General features: G+C 40.7%; 1 protein-coding gene across 1 annotated transcript in view; it reads left to right on the top strand.

Moving 5' to 3' along the window:
• Nucleotides 1–1,895: 1,895 nt before the first annotated feature.
• The window catches only part of LOC120429624 (elongation of very long chain fatty acids protein AAEL008004), a 95,376-nt gene continuing 76,607 nt past the window's right edge, over nt 1,896–20,664 (top strand). The window contains exons 1-2 of the mRNA XM_039594654.2: nt 1,896–2,066; nt 2,706–2,981. The gene's annotated coding sequence lies outside the window, so the exon portion shown is untranslated. The remainder of the gene's footprint in view (nt 2,067–2,705; nt 2,982–20,664) is intronic.

Here is a 20,664-nt window from a genome sequence, read left to right as displayed (position 1 = left end):
GAATTCTACGTGCTCTGTAGTAAACATTATTTGATTTTTATGGTTGTAGTATTTATTTTTATTTTTTTTTCGAATGGAAATAAGAAGAAATAAGGAGCAATTGCTAAAGCTCATTTTCTTTATTAACTATAAATTTCTTCGGGGTGATTTCACCTTTTGCCACTAATTCATCGATCGATCGCAGCAGACTGATGTCCAGGGAACCACGTTTGAGTGCTGCTCCAGTTCGGCTGCGTTGCGTTTGGCCACATCGCTAATGTGGCCGAGCAGGAGGATGTTCAATCGACGCTAGCTGATTCCACTGGCCACCATGGTCGCACGGGAACCCGTTTCGAAATCGTTGTCGTAGATGGTCGTGTTGTTTGGGCTTACGTCGTCGAACTCGAGTTGATGCCCAGCTTGCGATACGCTACGAAAAGGTCCAACCCAAACACGACCGCGTACATGAACTGGCCATGTCCGTGATATTTTCGGTGGCGTCAAACACCACGGTAGCACCGGCCACTAATGTAAAAACGGGGCTAACATTTCACTGGCTACCGGAAAAAAGATGCTGCTCACAAGGATCGGATTCTGCAAGAAAAATATTATAAATTATTAATAAAATAATTCTAGCTTAATTCAACTTACCGTTCAATTGCAATCAAATATTACGGACACAAATCCGACAGCACGTCTTAACTGGACGCACTCAATTTTCACACTAAAATAATCACGTAGATATTTGGCCGAATGGCGCACTCGAGTCACGTTGAAGTTACGTTTCAAAACACATAAAAGCTACATGGAAAAACCTAGTGGAAAAATACTATATGGTTTTTCACGTAACTTCAACGTGAAAACATTTTTTTCGCCAGTACACTTTCACATTATTTTTACGTGTGTCACGTAAAACAGGCCTAGCGAGGGGAAAATCGTGGTTACGTGATTTTTCAGGTAGCATCAACGTGTGGATTATTTTGAGTGCACTCTTTCATAGTGTTGCCAAAATTTATCGTTTCGTATTATTTTCAGCATAACTACAGCATGAACTTGTTGAATTAGAAATTCGCTACGATTCTAATTCAACAAGTTTCACCTCAATCAAGGTGGGGCACGGCCAGGGCAGCTAAAGTCGTTAAAGTGTTTTCAAATAACAATAAAAAAGACACAACATTTCCACAAAAAATTAATGCCAAATATAATTTTAATTAAAAAAAACTTGATTCTTAGATTGTATAACCCCAGTCTGTGTTATAACGTTTATTTTTTCATTTTATGGGACCACAGATCAAAAATGACGTAAAAATCTAGGGAAAAATATTTTCATAATTCAATATTATTATAATTATTCATTGATTTTATGTATTTTTTTTACAGAGAGTACTGTTATAATGTATTATGCATTTGGTGATACTTCTAGCCTCAACATTTTAAAAATGTGCTTGAAATTTGGAATTCTAGAGTTTTTTTAAAAGGTCCTAAAAGTTATTGTCTTTCATATGTTTATAGGACCTATTAAAAAAACTCTAGAATTAGTTTTTTTTGCTCAACCTTTGAACTCGAGCAGAGGCGAGGGACAAAAACATTTAGTTTCAGATATAATTTGTAATATTGCAAATTTCAAGCGTCTAAAAATCTTTTTATGTTATTTTTATCATATTCTCATTGCATTCTCATTGATACACTCATTGACAGAAGTCGCTACAATCAATGCATACATTTTTTTTAACATTTTGACAACATTGTTGCCTCTCTCTGCATGCTCTCAGTCGAAAATTTCTCGCGAGAGAACAATCCTCCCTCTCTCTCTCTCCCTCTCTTTCTCCTCGCCGCAAATCCACACACACACACTCACTCTCGCTCTCTCTCTCCTCCCCGCCCGAAAGTGTATTTACCGTGGCGCGTTCGGCCCGCTCCGCACAGTTTCTGTTGAGCTCTCGCGATTATCGGTTCGTTCGTTCCGTTTTGCCTTGTTCGTGCATAGTCGCGTTCGATCCCGTGTGTAGAACACAGCCCTACTACTGTAGCTGTTGCTTGAACAGCAGTCCGGTTTTCGGGCGTGTACAGTGCGAAGTTTTTCTCAGGTTGGTTGCTTGGATTGCGCAAAATTTCGCGTTTTTCTTTAACGTTCGGTGTGTATTGTGCGTTTCGCGGCGATTAACGAGCCGCGGTCAAACTTTAGCTTCGCGCAAATTTCAATTCCGGTTTTTGTTTCTTCCGGTTTTAGAACAGTAGTTTTTTCGCAAAGAGGATCCCCGTGGTTAGTTCCTTTTTGACACATTGCTCTCGCAAAACACACACGCGCAAACGTAGTGCGCCAGTGTTGGTGCATTTTTTGACAGTTTTTCGGGTGGTTGAAAAGAGAAAGCAATCTGCGATTTTCCTTCGTGATTGTGTGTGTGTTGGTGTTTTTACTGTTTCTCTTTCTCGCTCTCAGTAGTCGTCGTCAAACTGAGAGTTTTGTTTTCTTTTGCTTATTGTTTTCGAATGTGGCCAACTTCGATTTCGTCGAACCACCACGGTTTACTACGGTAGTTTTCGGGTTCCAGCTTTCGCGGTGAACGGTAGTGTCTTTTACTTATCGACCATCGGTGGCACAAGTGTACGTGCGTGCGTGTCACAGAATAGCGTCGAGCGACCTTTAAAAAGATATAGTTTTTATTTTTATTAAATTTTAATTTCAACATATTGTTTTTTTTCTTTTTTCCCTTCCCATCGCCAAGTCGGCCGTCCGTTTCTTTTCCTGGGTACGAAAGAAGACGCAAGAAAGTGCTGAAGTACGATTTTGTCGAAATTTTATAAATATTTTTCCTTTTTAAACTTCGTTTGTGTGTTTAACGTTTTAAATTTCGTCGGCGGTGTGTGTCAGCAGTGTGTGAGAGAGGTGTTCGTCACGCTGGTTCGCGTTTTGATAAAATAAAAAGTGTACGGAGAAGAGCTCACGCACTTACAGTTTTGAGAGGAGCGCACATCTCTGTGAAGGCGAGCGCACTTGTTTGGTATGTATTAATCATCTTTTCGCTTGCAAAATACCGACAATGATGGCAACGATGACGACGACAGCTTGCAACACTGTATGGTTTAATGTAATTTGGACAGTACGGACCGAAAACCTTTACTTTTCAACAATTAATTTTACGTTCGGAACCAATCAAGAGTGTCTCTCGAAGGTCTTGATCTCACTCTCGACTGGGTCGTACGATTTCGCGGACAAATTCGTGAGAGAGAGAGAGCCAGAAGACCTCGTAGAATTTGTCCCTGTGTATTGTGAGTGTGCGAACCGGTCCAATTATTATGATCTGGTCTGTGGTTTATATCTTGGAACTGGCTCGAGCACATCGTAGTAGTGTGCGTTGGTTAGAATAACATTTCTTTGACGTTTCTCCGCGCGTTCGCCGCGAATAGCGATAGTGGTGGAGAAAATCGTGAAAACAGGGATGCCAAGATAAACGATGCAGGCCACTAAAGGTGATTTTTTTTTTAAAGTCAAAGTAGTTTTGTCGTAGACATAATCGGAATGGCGTTGGAAACGTAGTTTATGTCAGTTTAGTTATAGTAGTTTATGCAACAAGTTGCAAAAAGAGGATTTTTTCAGCACGAGTCGTACATTTATCCAACGAGGTTCACTGAGTTGGATAAATTTGAAGAGTGCTGAAAAAATCAAGTTTTGCAACGAGTTCCATACAATATTTTTTGCAATTGGGTCCTAAAATGAAGCTTAGATTGCTGATATTATTGTTTACAGCGATAAAGCTTATTTTTCTGAGTACAATGACCCTTTTTACGATAACAAAGAGTTTAAAATGGATTTTGAAATCAATTTGGAAAAATTAACCTCGCTGTCCTTCTTGACAGAAAAGTTCCTACTTGACAGCTCGTTCCAAGGGGACCATAGTTGATCCATCGAAAAAACGTTGTCTTGTCAATTTTTTTTTTTTTGCATTAAATGAAAAAAAGTGATCAGAAACTTTTCAGCACCCATTTCAGTGGTGAAAAGCAGAACTTTTCAGCATTTATTTTGAAAAGTGTTGCTATTCGATTCTGTTATTTTTGGTACAGAAAAGAACGCTATTTCGTCGTTCAAGAATGACAGGAAAAGTAAGTAATTTCACGACGGAATTACAAAAATATCTTTAAATCACTATAATTAATGATTGGTAAAAGCAAAATATGTTTCAAAATTTAAACATTTTAGGTATTCGAAGTTCACATCTGTGTTTAGGAAGTGCCATTTCAGTGAAAAATATAAAAACAGTATCTTGAAGGGCAAGACGTGATGACAACTAAAAGGACGACACGACCCAATGGATAATCCGCTCTCGTTTTTATCCCTAGTTTTTCAAATTGTGACCAATGTATCAAATTGTACTCGAATAACACCAGAACAATGACGGAAGTAGCAATTTAATAGGTGAAACCTTACGCTACTGTATGAATAAACAAACAAATCAAACTTTAAGTTCACGTCCGTGTTTGGGAAGCGCTTTTTCTAGTGTAAATTTTTCGAATACGTCGAGAAAAATTCCAATCACGAAAAATTTGTTTTTTTCGCTGTATTATTTTCAACTGTCGAGCTTGAGTATGACCCATAAACTACTCTAAAATGATTGAGAATTTTTAAGTTCAAGATGGCAGGCAAAAAGAAGGGGAAAAAAGTATAGAACTATTTTTTTTTTTTATTTAAGAGGCATTCAAATCTGGAGCAACACGAGAAAAGGGCAGATAAGCATTTTGACAGTTTGAACTATTTTGCTAATTCTCAAGCTTCAGGAAACTTTTTCTCAAAACTCGAAGTGTAAGACAATACCTGGCCTCCCAAACTACCTCTCTAAAATTCTGGATTTGTTAAATAGTTTCTTTTTGTCTCGAAATTTGCAAAATAGTTGCAGCTGTAAAAATGTTTTTGCGCCCTTTTCAAATGTTGCTCCAGAAATATTCAAAATTTGACTGAAATGGGATCGCAGAACTCAAATTTGATGTTTAAAATAAAACGTTACTTTATTCACCGTAAGGTGGTTGATACCTTCTTACAATATAGTTTGTTTTTGGCAAAATAAAAATGTCTAAGCTACAAATGTTCTCTAAATAAAACTGCATATCCAGGTTTTTAAAGGAAGATGGCGTTCGAATGGTGAACGCCCGAAATGTCAAAATCGCGCAGTAGCACCAACATTGGGAAAAAAATGTGGCTGTCATGCCATGGCACACTTTTTTCGTAATGATTCGATCGCCATTTAGCTTAAAAATCTGGATACACATAACTCGATAGGGTTGCCAGATATTTAATCTTTTGGACTCGTTGGATAAGCCTTTGGTTACGCATCCAGCGATAGATCGCATGATTGATCCGCACATCGTCTCCATCGAAATATCTGAGATCCGGCTTCAAAAGAGTGAATAAACAACACTTAAGTGCTTTTCTAACAAAAAATACCCTTTTTATAATTTTCTGAACGTTAGCCAACATAGTTTTCTTAGAATAACTTTTGAAGTACTTTTCTAAACTTCATAATATTAACCTGGGTGCAGAATAGAGGTTCGCAAAGCGGCCTCAATTTAGAACTGTCAAAGCGGAACCAATTTACTGTTCGCAAAATGCTACCAAGAAATGGCAAGTATTGTGATTGTTCAATAATTCATTTTGTTTTTTCATTACGTGGAAAACAAAAAAGGCCATCGTTTAGTTTATGAAGAAAAAAGCGCGAAGCACTTTATTTTATTTTATTTATTTTAACATCAACAGATCCAAAATGTTTCAAAACAATTCACTTCAGCAGCAAAAAAATATGTCACGCTTGAGCTTGAACATAGCCTTCTACTTTGTTTATGTTTACAGCTGTAGTGCAGTATTAGTGGGAAGCAGTGGGGAGCTTTCGAAAATCACGTTACGCATTCTGTCTTTTCAGCACCCAGATATTAACTAGGGTCTTACGGAACTCAAGACGGATTATTCTTAGTCGATAGGAATACGCGAAGGTGGGTCTACGAGGTCGAATTAAGAAGTTCATTTTTCGAGTGATTTTATAGCCTTTCCTTGACGGAATCGACGTAACACCTTATAATGTGGCCCTCTTAAACCTTGCGGTTTCGTCAACGGATCCACAGGCGTGTATCGTTCTTTTTGCGACAAGACTCCGCCTCCCGGGTCTCCTAAGTGTGAAGGTATGGCACGGGGAGAGGGCACCGAATACCTATAATAACACTTAGAATTTTTGCGTCTGCCTCGGGATTCGAACCGGCGACCTCTGGATTGTGAGTCCAGTGCGCGGTCCGATTGATCCACACAGGCAGACGAGCCATAGCACATAGCCTTTCCTTAGTAAGGTTCGATTATCCGAAGTCCCATACAAACCTTCAGATAATCGAACTTCGTATAATCGAAAATAAGGATAATCGAGGCTTCGGATATTCGGGTCTGGACTGTATTGTCAAACCATAAGGTTCCCTATTTAGATTGACTTTCCCTTTTCTCACAGTTAGCTCAACTAATACATGAATAGCGAATGATTGCAGACCTGAAATAAGACCGCTGCAACTTGTGTTCAATTTAGTGTGTATCTCGGTTCATTTGAACATAATAAGCAGTTTTCTTGAATTTCGCAAAAAAAAAATAGTAGTTTATGCAACAAGTTGCAAAAAGAGGATTTTTTCAGCACGAGTCGTACATTTATCCAACGAGGTTCACCGAGTTTCTGTTTCGGCTGTTTCGTCGTTCAAGAATGACAGGAAAAGTAAGTAGTTTCAGGACGGAATTGCAAAAAAGATTTATTTGGCTCTTTTGTCGTAATTTCAAAAATCTGAAAATATTTTTTACAAAGAGCTGAGAAAATTTCACACAAGATAAACTTTTCAAAACATTGAAATATCTTGGTATCCAAGATATCAACGATTGAAAATTAAGGGTTAATTAGGTAGTTATTAGAAAAACTAATGTTGAAATTTTTTATTCTATGCAAGAATTTACTCAGCCACCAAAGGTCGGATCAACATAATGTTCAAAAAGCCAAATTGTTTTTTCTCAGCTTTTCGAATATATTGTTTTCAAAGGTGGACAAGCATGAAACACTGTTTATAATAAAATAAAAAAGATAATCTTGAAAAGGTGCATTCTATCAATATTTTACTAAAGTTCTTTTCGATTTTGAATTCAATTATACGTCTAATAATGATTTTTTTCGTGCTCTTTCGATATTTTTTAATCATAACTTAACCAAAAATAAAACGGTCGTACATGGTATTGCTCAAAAGTTGGCAACATACCAAAAAATGAAAAAAAAAAACGAAGGGGGGGTAATGTCAGTCAAAATCGAGTTTTTGTGATCATAAGTTATTTACAGAAAGGAATATTTTTTTACGACTGTAACGTTTTTTTTCTGAACAGTCCTAATCATATCCTACAATTTTACCGAAGACACCAAATCGATCAAAAAATCCCTCCTCGAGTAACAAATTTTCGAATGTTTTCTTAGCACTTATTTAGGGGCAGCCCCCAAATTAGTATGGAGACTTGTATGAAGAAACAAATGATGCAAAATGGCTATTTTTTGCATAAGCTATCGATGGACAAAGTGTCATACAATCATACAATCAATGGAAAGTCGATTTGCGAAATTCTAGAGAATTGCTATTGTGAACTTTAGTGGAATCAGGATGCCGCAAATATTTTAAAACTTTATTTTCATTTTTTTTTATTTTTTTTAAGCTTGTGGTTGCGATATCATGGAAACAATTGATCTGACTTTCAATGTTAAAAATAAAGATTTCGTAAAATTTCGTAACAATTAAAAAAATCCTGATTAAAATTTTTGCTATGCCTTTGAGTAGTCGAGTACAAAAATATCAGTTAAAGTTCAATGTTTTCTTAAAAAGTGATCCTTTTTTTCTTTTTAATTTTTGTTGCCTAGGAATTGATAAGGAAGGGAATTGGGATGATGGGAAGTGTTGATGCTTCACTTTTTTAAGGAGATAAGGGAAAATCTCCACGGTATCCCCAAGAAGGTTTCGCTTGGAGTTGGACGGTTTTTGAGAACGTATATAAGGTCTAGGATACGCTCTAAGCAATCGTTGCGACCAATGAAATAGTATATTTATAGGAATATAGTTTTACTCTCAAGGCAAGCAATCAAATGCTGCTGTCGAATCGATTCCCGTTTAGCTATTTTGGAATTTTGATTATTTCTCCAAATGCAAACATCTGTGATGTTGCAACCATAAATTCTAGAGATTTTTTTAAAGGTCCCAAGCTCTTGTGTTTTACATGTTTTTTTTTTAATTTTTCAAAGTTTTAATCGGTCCAAAAAATAAGTTTTTTTTTTCTCAGTACATCGATTTTTGGAAAACTAATGATTGGAAAAAACTGGGCAGGTGTAAAATGCATTTAAAACCCTTTTTTCATTCAAATGTTGATATCATGGCTTATCATTTTATTTTTTTCTGTTAAAAATAACGTCATGATTCGAATTCCCAGACGCTTCGAAACCCGGACACTTCACCTTGTTTTATCAATTATTTGGATATAAGTTCGCATTATAAATGTCAAAACTGTGTCATTTGATGAAATCCAACATCAACTTTCATTTAAAGTTTGTTTGAACGCTGTAGTTAATTCCAAAACAATTAAATACAATAAAATTATAAGTTTACCAAAAATGCGAAACATTTCACTTGAAATATTTCATAGGCGTTCGAAGCACCGGGAAGGCTATGCAGAAATTTATGGTTTCGATTTCCTTAAATTCTAGCAAATTTTTAAATAAACTATCGATTGTTTTGATGTTAACAGCTTATATGAGACCTAAAGAATGCCATTCACTAACATTTCAGTCCAAATTTGTGCGATTCATAAGTAAAATCGAGTGTCTGGAATTCGAAGCAAAAGTGTCCGGATTTCGAATCAGCTTTTATCAGTGTCCGGGATTCGAAGCACAACAAGCTATTTTAATTCTAAAATTCTGATGAAAAATTGTTAGAAAAGACATATTTTGCATGCATTTTCTTGAAATTGACTGTATATTCTACATCCTTATGATATTTCTACATTTCCTACTTATTACATGATTTTTTGCCAGCTATAACAAAAATGATATGCTACTAAGTGTCCGGATTTCGAATCATGACGTTATGCCATGTGCGATATTTTTTACTTTTCACTTTCTGGCAACACTATCGTGCCGGTTTCCCATTCCCGAAGCAAACCCAACCAATACAATCCCGTAAGAATCCCAATCCCAATTGGAAATCCAAGTGGGTGGGTGGCTAGAGGTCAGTAAAGTACAGGAACGGGGGAAGACCCATTTCTCTCTCTCTCTCTCTCTCTCTCTCTCTCTCTCGCTCATGATTGCACGTCGCCGTCATCGTCGCCCCATCCCCCAAATATGTGTATTGAGTACACACCAGCACTACTACCTCCACCACCCCAAAAGAGAGTAGCATACGAAGTGTAGCCAGCAGCAGGTATTGAGTAATACCGAAACCAGCAGACACTCGACGACATTTTTTTTTCTTTGGTTTAGTGTGTATTACGGTGACAGCGTGCGCGTCTCCATATGGGGCGGCATATCCATGCCCCTTCCCATTAAGGAGGGGAGAGGGGGGGCAAGCTTGTGTTTTCTTATTGGAATGTATAATTTATTTTATTGGCTTCGATTACCTCCCATTTCGAGAACCGAACCATTCCAATTTGATCTAAATGTATGCTGCTTACAAGGCAAGCTTTTGACAGCTGTCAAAAAGAAGGTGTCATTGGTACACTTTCGAAGGGAACTGCACGGTTTCGGGGAGAGCACATCGCGCAATTATGACGTGACGGCGGGGAAACACGTGCAACAACGTTGGCCCCAACTCAATACACACATAAAGTGAGGGTTTTCCCTTCCTACTTTCCTCTGTGTGTGCATTTCTGCCAGCTATCGCAACGATCTGGACTGAACTGAAACAGGGACTAGGGTGGTGCAGTTTGACCTACTCCGAAATGAGTAAATGAGGCATCTGTCAGAATTCAGAATTGAATAAAATTCACTCAAATCTGAAAGATGCCTCATATTCTCATTTCGGAGTAGGTTAGATTTTGACGAAAATTGAGTGATTTTGATTGTTCGTGTAAATGTGCGTGAAATTTAATACTTCAACAGAAAATTGAATTCTAGAGTTGTTTTTGAATAGTTCCTATAAACATAGACAACAGCTTATAGGACCCATTAAAAAAAAAACTCTGGAATTGTCCTTTGCTCAAAGCGAAATAACCTCACTTTTCTGCCTCCTTAGCAAACGTCAAATTCATGTTGCCGGAACCACCAGGTGACAAGTTTGACAACTTTCTAAGCCGAGGGGCGACACACTTCAAGGTCATCGAAGAAAATCCAAAGAAAGTTACCCTAAAACAAATACGTCAATCAAGCCCCAAAATGAACCGCCCTACGGGCCACGCACCTTCTTCGCCAGTAAAACCCCCCGCTTCCCGGGGCCTTGTGGTGAATGCACGCGGGTGCCGTATTGTCGTCGCCGGCACGGAGTCACGTCATGAATGCGGTCGGTGGGGCCAAGCTGGTGTGCAGCGCAAACCGATGTGTTTAGTGTCCGCTTCGGAGTACCCCCGATAGTAGTGTGTAGTACGCGGCTCAGTGGTACACAACAAGAAAATTCATAGCTCCGTGTCGCGTTATCGAGAAGTTGTCAATGTGACAGAACAAGTGTCATAACCTCAATTACTCTGTTTTGTTAAGGTGGTGTCCGCGAGCTTGGTCAAGTGAGTTTTTATCGGATGTTTCGAGGGGGTCGACACCTTGAAATCTTAATCGAAGAAGGCCTTCGTACGCACTGAACCGCACCTTTTTCCATCCTCATCGGTGCGCTGTCATGGTGTGCTGCGACGCACTAACACAAGCATAGTGAGGTTTGGCGAAGCCAAAAAGTTTCCCAACATAGAAAAAAGCGGAAAAGTTTTTCCAGTCCAAAACGACAATTACCCATTCTGACACTTCGAAACGTTGAAACTGCATCGCGTTTTCCTGCTCGTGTGCATGATTTTTCCCCTTCTCTGCTCACGCCTACTGCGATGGTGTTGGTGGTTGGCAACGATTTGCTCGGTCTGTTTTGGTTTCCAGTTTTTCCCGTTGCGAGCGTCGCTCGCTGAAAAATTTGCAGGTTAGCTTTTCGGACTTGTTGATTTGGGTCAAAACGTTGAACGCCCTCCCCTTCGATAAGATCTACGCGAATGCGATGATTCAACAGTTGGCGAATTCCAAACTGGTGTGCGGGCCGTGATAAGGCCGCTGAATCAGACGAGTGGTTCAGTGGGTAAAGAAGGGGATCCCGCTGAAGTAATCCATCCCAGTTGCCCGTTGCGCTATCTTCGATTCCGGGGTGATTGTCGATGACAGTGCGCAAAGACAGCGTGAGCAAGTCACGTGAGAGCATAAGCTTAAAGGCGGCTTACTGGGCTTGAGGGTGATTACTTTGAACGGTTGATTAGCTAAACTCCCGATTTAATCTGGTTGCAGTGGTTCACGGAGTGATTGACTCGCAATTGCTTAAGTTGAACAGTTGTCTAACAAAACAAATTTGCTTGTTATAAATTACCCAAACACAGGGAAACCTTCGGGAAATTCTCACTGAATTTGACAGCCATAAAATTCTGTCCCTCCAAAAGAACTCTGACGTTGAATTTCAAGCAGGTTTTCAGTTTTCGTGGTTCACATTGTTTATACAATGGTCAGCAACAATTTTTGATTTCAATCGAACCAGTTCCTTAACGCAACAGGTTCTTAAGGTCGCTGAAATTAATCCGCACTAGTTTTGCGCTTGTTATCCGGTTCTGAATATCAATCAACAAAATCGCATGTCAAACATTGAATAATCGGTCAACACGAAACCTTTTCGAACCTCCGGAAGTGCCCTGCAACATCAGTTCTCTTGATCTGATGCGCAAAATACAGGTCTGCCTTGAGCGCAATCCTGATTGATTAGCAAAATATCAGGAATGCTGATTTAAAAACAAAGACCTGAACCTGTTCCAACGTTCTTAACCATGACATAACCTCAATCGAAGATTAGATCCAAATATCAGCTAGCCTACTACTCCACAAAGTTCATTGCATTCTTGACAAGATCACCCTCAACTGTCACTAATCATTGGAATTGCGGTGCAAAAACGCACCTCAAACCGGTCATCGAGGTGGTCGGCTCGCCAAATTTAAGGTTATGCCGTGACGACCTTGGTCTCGCGAAAGTTTTTCGGCTGGGTCGAACTCGAACTTGCCAGTCATTGCTGGTTGCCACCAGCATAACTTTGATTTAGAGTGCAGCTGAATTGTTTCGATGCGCTTGCAAGATCGCGTAACTTACCGGTAGCGACACGTTTATGAGTTTCAAGTTTGAAACAAGGTTTGGGTCTTTCTGGAAATTTGTATTGACGTGATTTATGGATGGCTCCTTATGAAAACGCTTATCATTTGCTTGACCATAGCAGTAAATGTGCCCTATGTCAAACAATAGTAACTTAAAATTGGGTACGAGACAATTTAAGCAAATGTGACAGTTGTTTGTTTTGTTGAAAATTTACACACTTACACGAAAAAAACTCATTTTAATTCGATTTTCATGGGATGACATTTCAAAATGATTTTTTTTTATTCTATTCTAATAATAATGTTTAAATTTTATCAAAATTATGCTTATTCTGAATTAAGTTGTAGACGTCAGATTTTGGTAAATTTCGCTTAATTTTGTGGTTTATCATCAAACTTTGACAAAATCTAAGATATTTTGAATCAGAATGTACACCAACTCACCTGTTCAAACGACCGAATCCAACCATCCCAACTGTTGGTCAACAACTTGTGTTCTGACAGCGGCTCTACAGAGTCGTGCTAAGAACACTGTCAAACATTTGCACTGTCGAGCCGTAACAAAAAGTGAAAATCCCGTAGCAACAAGTGTGTTGTTGTTTACCAGGATGTTGTTAACGAATCCCAAACGATTCGCTTTGCAAATCAGGTGCGGGTTCGGGACTCTTTGAGAATGGCGCCAAATATTGACGTTTCTGCAAAGTTCAAACAGTTTGTGTTTGAACTTGTCAAATTAACTCAAATTTTGATTAAAAGCATTTGACGTAGAATTTTGTCTGAGCGCTGTGTCATTATTTTGCAACCAGCTCTCAAGTTGGCTACACTGCTTTTGACAGTTGTTTACACGTTACTTACGCATTTAAGATTTCGCAAACTCTCATCAAATTTTACTCAAATCAGAGTAATTCGTTCAAAAAATATCTACTTAGGAAAGCTTTTAGAGTGTTTGGATTTGGATTATCTTCAGTCCAGTTTTGAGTTAATTTTAGCTTAATTCAATGTCACGATGACGTTAACTCAATTCAACTACCATCAGTAGACACGACTGCATAACGTTACATATAAATTAGGTTCGTTTTCTCGGCGCCAGATCGCATCGTAAATTTCCATTGATCAACAAGCTGCGAATGTTCTGGACCAATTACACATTCACACAACTCTAAGTTATGCACCTCTCGCAAGTTCGACAAAGTGCAAGTTATACCTAGTTTGTAAACAACACTCATTAGTGCGCGTTGACCTCACTAAACCACCCTCCCACCTTCTCGTTTGTGTGTGTTTGTTTACGTTTCGGCCCAGATGATTCGCCCGGGATGTTACGCAACTTCAAAACGGACACTCGCACGCACCGTATCTCGACAAACGGCGCAAAACTGCATTAATGGCCCGGCCGGATGACCTACAGAAACAAAACGACATTCCGTATCGCACCACCCAAGCCTCGGCCGAGATGGCAACAAGTTCAAAACAGAAGCAACTAGACGGTGACGGGGCGGATTTCAGTGAATTTCCGTTCACGATCATTTGTCCAAATCTTGACTTTTTTTTGATAAGGTCCTATAAACAAATGTAAACATTGAGTGTATCCCTTTCACACCTTATGTCAAAGTCCATCGGAGTAAGCGGGATACACTCAATGTTTACTTTTGTTTATAGGACCTTATCAAAAAAAAGTCAAGAAATGTTTGTACGGAATATGACCTACGATAGTTTTCGGTTTATGAGCTATAAATTGGATGTTTGTTAAAGGTTTGGGAATGTTATCTGAAAATTCAAAAAATAGATTATAACAAATTGTCTACACGCAAAAATAAAATTGGTCGCTTAAATGTGAACAATGTTCATGGTATCATGAACCAGATACCACCATCCATGAAAGTTGATCAGCCAATATAGTGATAAAGATCCTTAGAATCGATAAAAGTATTGCATTTTCGGACCTAATAAATAGGAGACATTGGTTTTAAAATTACAAGTTTTAAGTGTTGATTCAAATATTAATAATAATAGTGGTTTTGAATTTTAGGAAAAAAAAATATTTTGCTTACCTCAAATGTGTAATTATTTTCATAATTAATTTCATATGATTAAGTAGCAACCTTAGTAATGATCCTTTTGACGTAACTAACCGTAAATAATAATAACCGTAAATACAACATAAAAAAAATAAAAATAGGGAAGTCGAGAATCAACGAAATTTTAACAATTAATAAACATATCAAAAAGAGTCACAAAATCAAACTGACTACCCTATTCAAGAACTTGCGTTTTACAAAAGATTGTTTTTCACGATCAAATTCCCCAAACAATGAGGTGGTAAATCAGTCAAGTGGTCCTGAGTTTATTACATCTCTTGTTCGTGTTCGAAAGCAACGTCCTTTTTTATATGCTACACCATATACGCGTCTCAAGTTCAAAGCAATTAACCAATCGAAACCACGACCCGGACAGGTCCTCTACAAAAGATGCTCATCAAGCGATATTATCTAACTTAACCGTGACGGCGCAATTTTCGCAAAGCCCACCGCCAATAATTGCTAATAAATTTTGACCGACCAAACATTGCATCATTACCGGCCATCAATTGTCCTCGCCGGCGCTCATAGAAACCCCGGAAGCGCCTCGGACCTCGCCGGAGAATCAGGTGCCAAGTGGCGTATTACCCTAGTTGAAATCTTCAGTCTTTAACCGCGCAGAACCTGCTGAATCACGTGATTTTTTGTTGTTTCGAGGTGCGACGAGCGCGTGTTGATTGAACAAGCAGCATTCATCAGCAGCAGGCACTGAAGTTGCACAAGAACCAAAACGCACACACAAAATCAGAACCAACCGAAAACAAAATCAAAGGAGGAAGCTGCCGCGAAAGGTCAACAGACCCTCATGGAGAGCCACTAGTCATTTTTTTGTTGTTCTACGGTGCTGATTGCTCTGCAGCAGGAGTACACGTTAAATTGGACTTGGTGTACAGTGAATAATGGATAGTTTGATACCTTTTAGATTGAACCTTTTCAATTTTAACCATTTGGATTTGACAGTTTTAACATAAAAGTAAAGTATTTCTCGATTAGCAACCATCGTGGTCAAACCAGCGGGGAATACCTGTGATTTCTGGAAGCAAACCTGACAAAAGGACCAGTTTCTGAAGTAAGGAATAATGCGGAAGTGAATGGGACTCACGTTCCAACTAGTGAACCGTAATTTGCAGTGTAATTGCAGCAACATTCATCACAATAATCAGTTATAACAGTATTTGAATTTTCGTGCTGATCATTTGGCCTTCTTTAAATAAATACTTAAATGTTTAAAATTTGGAATTCGATTCTTTAAAATTCAGAGCTGGGAACCTAAAAACCTCAAAATATGCTACGTCATTTGTGGAAAGTTCCTTAAATCAATGTAGCTAAATAAGTTTTTAACCGATTCCATTGCTTCTGTTAGCAAAAACAAGGATTTCAGTGAATTTGTTTTTTCAGTTGAAAGATTGCAGCCAAAATCTCAAAATTCTAAAAAAATTGCAGGATTTTTTTTTCTAAAATTACTGTAAAATAAAAAAAACAACATGTTTGATTGTTGTCGATATCCCAAGCTGTTTCTAGTACGGCCACCCAGGATATTATAACGCATATCGACAAGATCTTGTACAAAAATGGCTGCTACGGATGTTCCACAAAACGGTTGAGGAGGAAATTGTCTCATTAGAACCGGTATTTGAAAGATCCGGTGACAACCTGAGTAACATTTTAGGCTTTGTCATAGCTGTTACAACCGCTATAAAACCTATCAGCCAAAACCATCATTTAAACCACAAGACAAGATCCCCAGAACCCAGTTAAACCCCTCTTAAAAGCCAAAAGGACCTCCGCAAAAGGTTGCCTTAATAAAACCTTTGTCAGAACCTAGTCAGGAGTTATGGAAAAAAGATATTTCATACGTCTTATGCCAAACAGGTTTTATTCTGACAAAAAATAAGTCTTCACCTTGCCAAATGATATAATGGAGATGGTTTGCAAAAATGGCGATGATGAAATGATATGTATTGGAGGTAATTAAAATAATTTGACCTCAAATTCAGCTTCGGTTGAAATTTTATCGATAAATGTGGGGGAGATAAAGTAAAAAAAATCAACTCGCTTCATCAAAAATATTTCTTTTGTTATCAAAGTTGTTGATGATTTTTTTTTATTTGCAATTTTCTGCAAAAAAAAACTGTTCAAATTAATTGTAAACTTGTATGGCTACCCTAGTAACATTTTTAAACTTACAGGTTTTATCATGGTTCTGAAAACCCTCATACGGCTAAAAAAGGCTTTTATGGCCTACTTAAAACCTAAAATGTTACTAGGGTATGCTAATGATGACCGAAATTCATCATAAATGAGTGTTTTCATCAAATTTTAATCAAATTTATGTTTTTTCTATTTTTTCTGCCAAGATGGCGGTCAATCATATTCAATCAGACCACGCGTTTAGCGCCATATTTAAGCATTGCTATTTGGCTGCGTTAAATGCTCTTTTTGGAGCTTTTGGTTTTAAGTGAGCCTTTTTACATGCCTAATGGCACTAGACAGCTACAACACCCTTGGTTTTGAAGAAGCATGCAATAAATCCGTTTGGCATGGCATTGCGATCTGGTTTTCAAGACTCTCTTAAAACTTTCATAAAACCTGATTGAAAGCCAGTTGGCTTTTATTTTCCGATCCATAAAACCTTGTTAGAACCTATTTATTAGCTTTTGCTTATTGGTAGCGGTGAATGCCGAAATAAAGCTATTAAGAAATCAAGATGCTACCATAAAACCTCAATAAAACTAAGTGGTGACTAGTTGGTTTAAAAATGTTACTTGGGAAATTAAAAAAAAAAATCTTAAAACATGAAGATATTGTCTTTTTGAATTGTTAGTCGTCATTTTGAAATTCCGAAAATAGTCATTTTTTTAAAGATGAGATACTTTCACATAGGTTTCAATATTTTAGATTGAAAATCAAATCAAAAGTTTCCTAGATATCAAAGTTTTGAAGAAGGACGAGGGTCAAAAACCTAAAATAAAATTTGCATGAGCCTTACTTGGACAAATTAGAAACTTTCGTCATGCACTATAGTTCAAAGGTTGTCGAAAGTTGTTTGATTGTCGAGCTTAAATCGTCGCCGTCGTGTTAACTTGTCGTACGTGCATTTGGGGCCAAATTGAGTTCAGAACGCCATTTTGTGCAGCTCACAATGCCTCACCTTTTGACCTTCACAGATCCCCAAAATTCGATGTCAATCCTGAGATATTCAATAAAAACCAAAAAAGCTCCGAAAATTTTTGTCACTTTTCATATGACAGAAGTTTCTAATCTTTCGTGCTGTAAGTGCGACAATTGGCCAAAGGGATTCCAGGTCAGAACGCGTTTGACACACGTACAAGCCCGACTACCGTAAACATTTTCAATTATAACTCGAGACTCCGGCAACCAAATTCAACCAAATGGCAATGCACAGAATGGTCAACCAAACAAAACGTGTTTGTTATTGTTTACATTGCGTGCTCTCGTTTTTGTTTTTTCAATGTCAAACATTAAAACGCGTTTTTCTCGGAACGTCAAAAAGCGATGTACGACATGATAGCACGACGGCGTTGAAATATGACCCCTTAACTACGCTAAAGGGATTAAGCATTTTTAAATCCAAGATGGTGGCCAATATGGCGGTGACGAAATATTGAATAAATGCTTTTTATTATTTGATAAGCAATCAACTTTTCAAATTTTGCTAAAATGGGGTCGCAGAGCTCGAATTTAATGTTAAAAACAAGAAAAAGCAAAAAAAACTATGTTTTTTGTTCGTGATACAAACCTTTGGATAATCGAACTTCGGTTAATCAAAACTTCGGATAATCGAGTCTGAACTGTATTTTGAAAAAAAAAAAAAACCTCCAGTAATTATTAAGAATTGTGAAGTACTGCAAAATTTTGCTGAAAAACGAACATGTTTAAAGTCCTGAAGATTAAAGAAAAGGATTTTTCAATAAATACGCTACACTAAACTCAATCCACGGTGGTTGGTCACTTTTTCGTTTGACACTTTTTAGTTTGTACTCCGTTTGTTTGACAAAGTCAAACAAAAAACCTAATGCACTGTCACTTTTTACACTGCGCTCAAGCACACTATCAAAACAAACGTTTGGTAGTAAGTGTGAAATCCGTATTAAGGGCTGTCAAACTAAAAAGTGACCCCGTTCGTTTGACAACAGTTGGTGTCAAACCATCGTGGTTTGAGTGTACTTTCTAGATTCTTGATCAGTGAGACTGATGCCCGGGTCTATATAAAGTGCAAAGTGAGGAGTCTAAAAACAAAATTAATTTGAGAAGACACCAACCACCTTATAGGGGATTAAGTAACGTTTCATATTTACGAATAACGCTTTTTGCACATTTTTTTTAAGTGCTAATTAATTTTCAAGTGAGCTTAATTTTAAGCTTGCACACATTAAATATTTGCCAATTCGTTAAAAAGTGATATGAAATGAAAGCATTTATAAATCATTTGTACGGCTAGCGAGTGCACCATCAACCGAGCCTAATGAAAACGCCACATTTCTCGCTGGGCTGCACTTATGAACACCAGTGCAATTGCTGCACTCTTGACCCCTTCACGCGAGGGTGGTCTGATCACTGACTAGCGTTGAGTTAGGTTAGTTAACAATGTTGAATCCAACGCATCTTCCCTGCGAGATTCCTTTGAGAATAGACGACACCCCAACTTCACCGTGTAGTGCGTCGTTCAACGCATATTTCTACCACTCAATACCGAAAAAATTGTCTCCAGCTCGGCTCCAAATCAACCGTGTGGCAGCAGCCAATAACACTTAATCTCAAGGAAACCTGTAGAAATCGAGCTGCGTCGCGCAGCCGATCTTTTGCGGCGCGGTGTTAGATTTCTCCCGGGCAGGCAGAGAAGAACTCCCCGTGCTGCTAACGAAATTAGCATTTCATGGTGCGCCGCGCTCTATGTTCCACATAATGGTGCTAATAAGAAACTGATGGCAAGAGATCGCGATGGTGGTGCGATATTGGTGAATGAGCCCCGGAACAGGTTTCGCAAGTGCTTGCGTTGGGTCCTTCATTCATAGAGTTCTTCGCGGAAAGTTGCCAGGTCATGGTCTGGTCCGGTCGAATTTGGGACATAAGGGTAGGTCGTTAGGGTTCGTTGTCATTCCTGTTGGAAATTTCGGAACCTGTTCTCCTGCCCCCCCCCCCCCCCCACCCCCCCCCCCCCCCCCCCCCCCCCCCCCCCCCCCCACCCCCCCCCCCACCCCCACCCCACCCCCCCCCCCCCCCCCCCCCCCCCCCCACCCCCCCCCCCCCCCCCCCCCACCCCCCCCCCCCCCCCCCCCCCACCCCCCCCCCCCCCCCCCCCCCCCCCCCCCCCCCCCCCCCCCCCCCCCCCCCCCCCCCCCCCACACCCCCCCCCCCACCCCCCCCCCCCCCCACCCCCCCCCCCCCCCCCCCCCCCCCCCCCCACCCCCCCCCCCCCCCCCCCCCCCCCCCCCCCACCCCCCCCCCCCCCCCCCCCCCCACCCCCCCACCACCCCCCCCCCCCACCCCCCCCCCCCACCCCCCCCCCACCCCCACCCCCCCCCCCCCCCCCCCCCCCCCCCCCACCCCCCCCCCACCCCCCCCCCCCCCCCCCCCCCCCCCCCCCCCACCCCCCACCCCCCACCCCCCCCCCCACCCCCCCCCCCCCCCCCCCCCCCCCCCCCCCCCCCCCCCCCCCCCCCCCCCCCCCCCCCCCCCCCCCCCCCCCCCCCCCCCCCCCCCCCCCCCCCCCCCCCCCCCCCCCCCCCCCCCCCCCCCCCCCCCCCCCCCCCCCCCCCCCCCCACCCCACCCCCCCCCCCCCCCCCCCCCCCCCCCCCCCCCCCCCCCCCACCCCCCCCCCCCCCCCCCCCCCCCCCCCCCACCCCCCCCCCCCACCCCCACCCCCCCCCACCCCCCCCCCCCCCCCCCCCCCCCCCCCCCCCCCCCCCCCCCCCCCCCCCCCCCCCCCCCCCCCCCCCGCCCCCCCCCCCCCCCCACCTCGAAGGTTCTCGAAAGTTCGATATTTATGTGAGAGACCCATCATGTGACCAGTATTGTCACCTGCAAATGGACCAGTCTTGACCGCTCACTTGGTTGGGTGGGTGCCTAGCAAAGTCAAAGAAGTTGGCGTTAGAAAGCGCCCCGAAACCATTTCAATACCAAGCGTACGTGAATGCATGCCGTTGGCAACTTTAGACCTAGTGGTAATGAGCTAGTGAACCCGGAAGTGTAATTTAGAATCGGTGGCCGGGCGATGACAGATTGACTTACTAATAGTTTG

Source organism: Culex pipiens, chromosome 1 (assembly GCF_016801865.2).
Source record: "Culex pipiens pallens isolate TS chromosome 1, TS_CPP_V2, whole genome shotgun sequence".
NCBI lineage: Eukaryota > Metazoa > Arthropoda > Insecta > Diptera > Culicidae > Culex > Culex pipiens.
The sequence above is the reverse complement of the archived record's forward strand: the minus strand, read 5'-3'. Positions and strand labels throughout refer to the sequence as shown.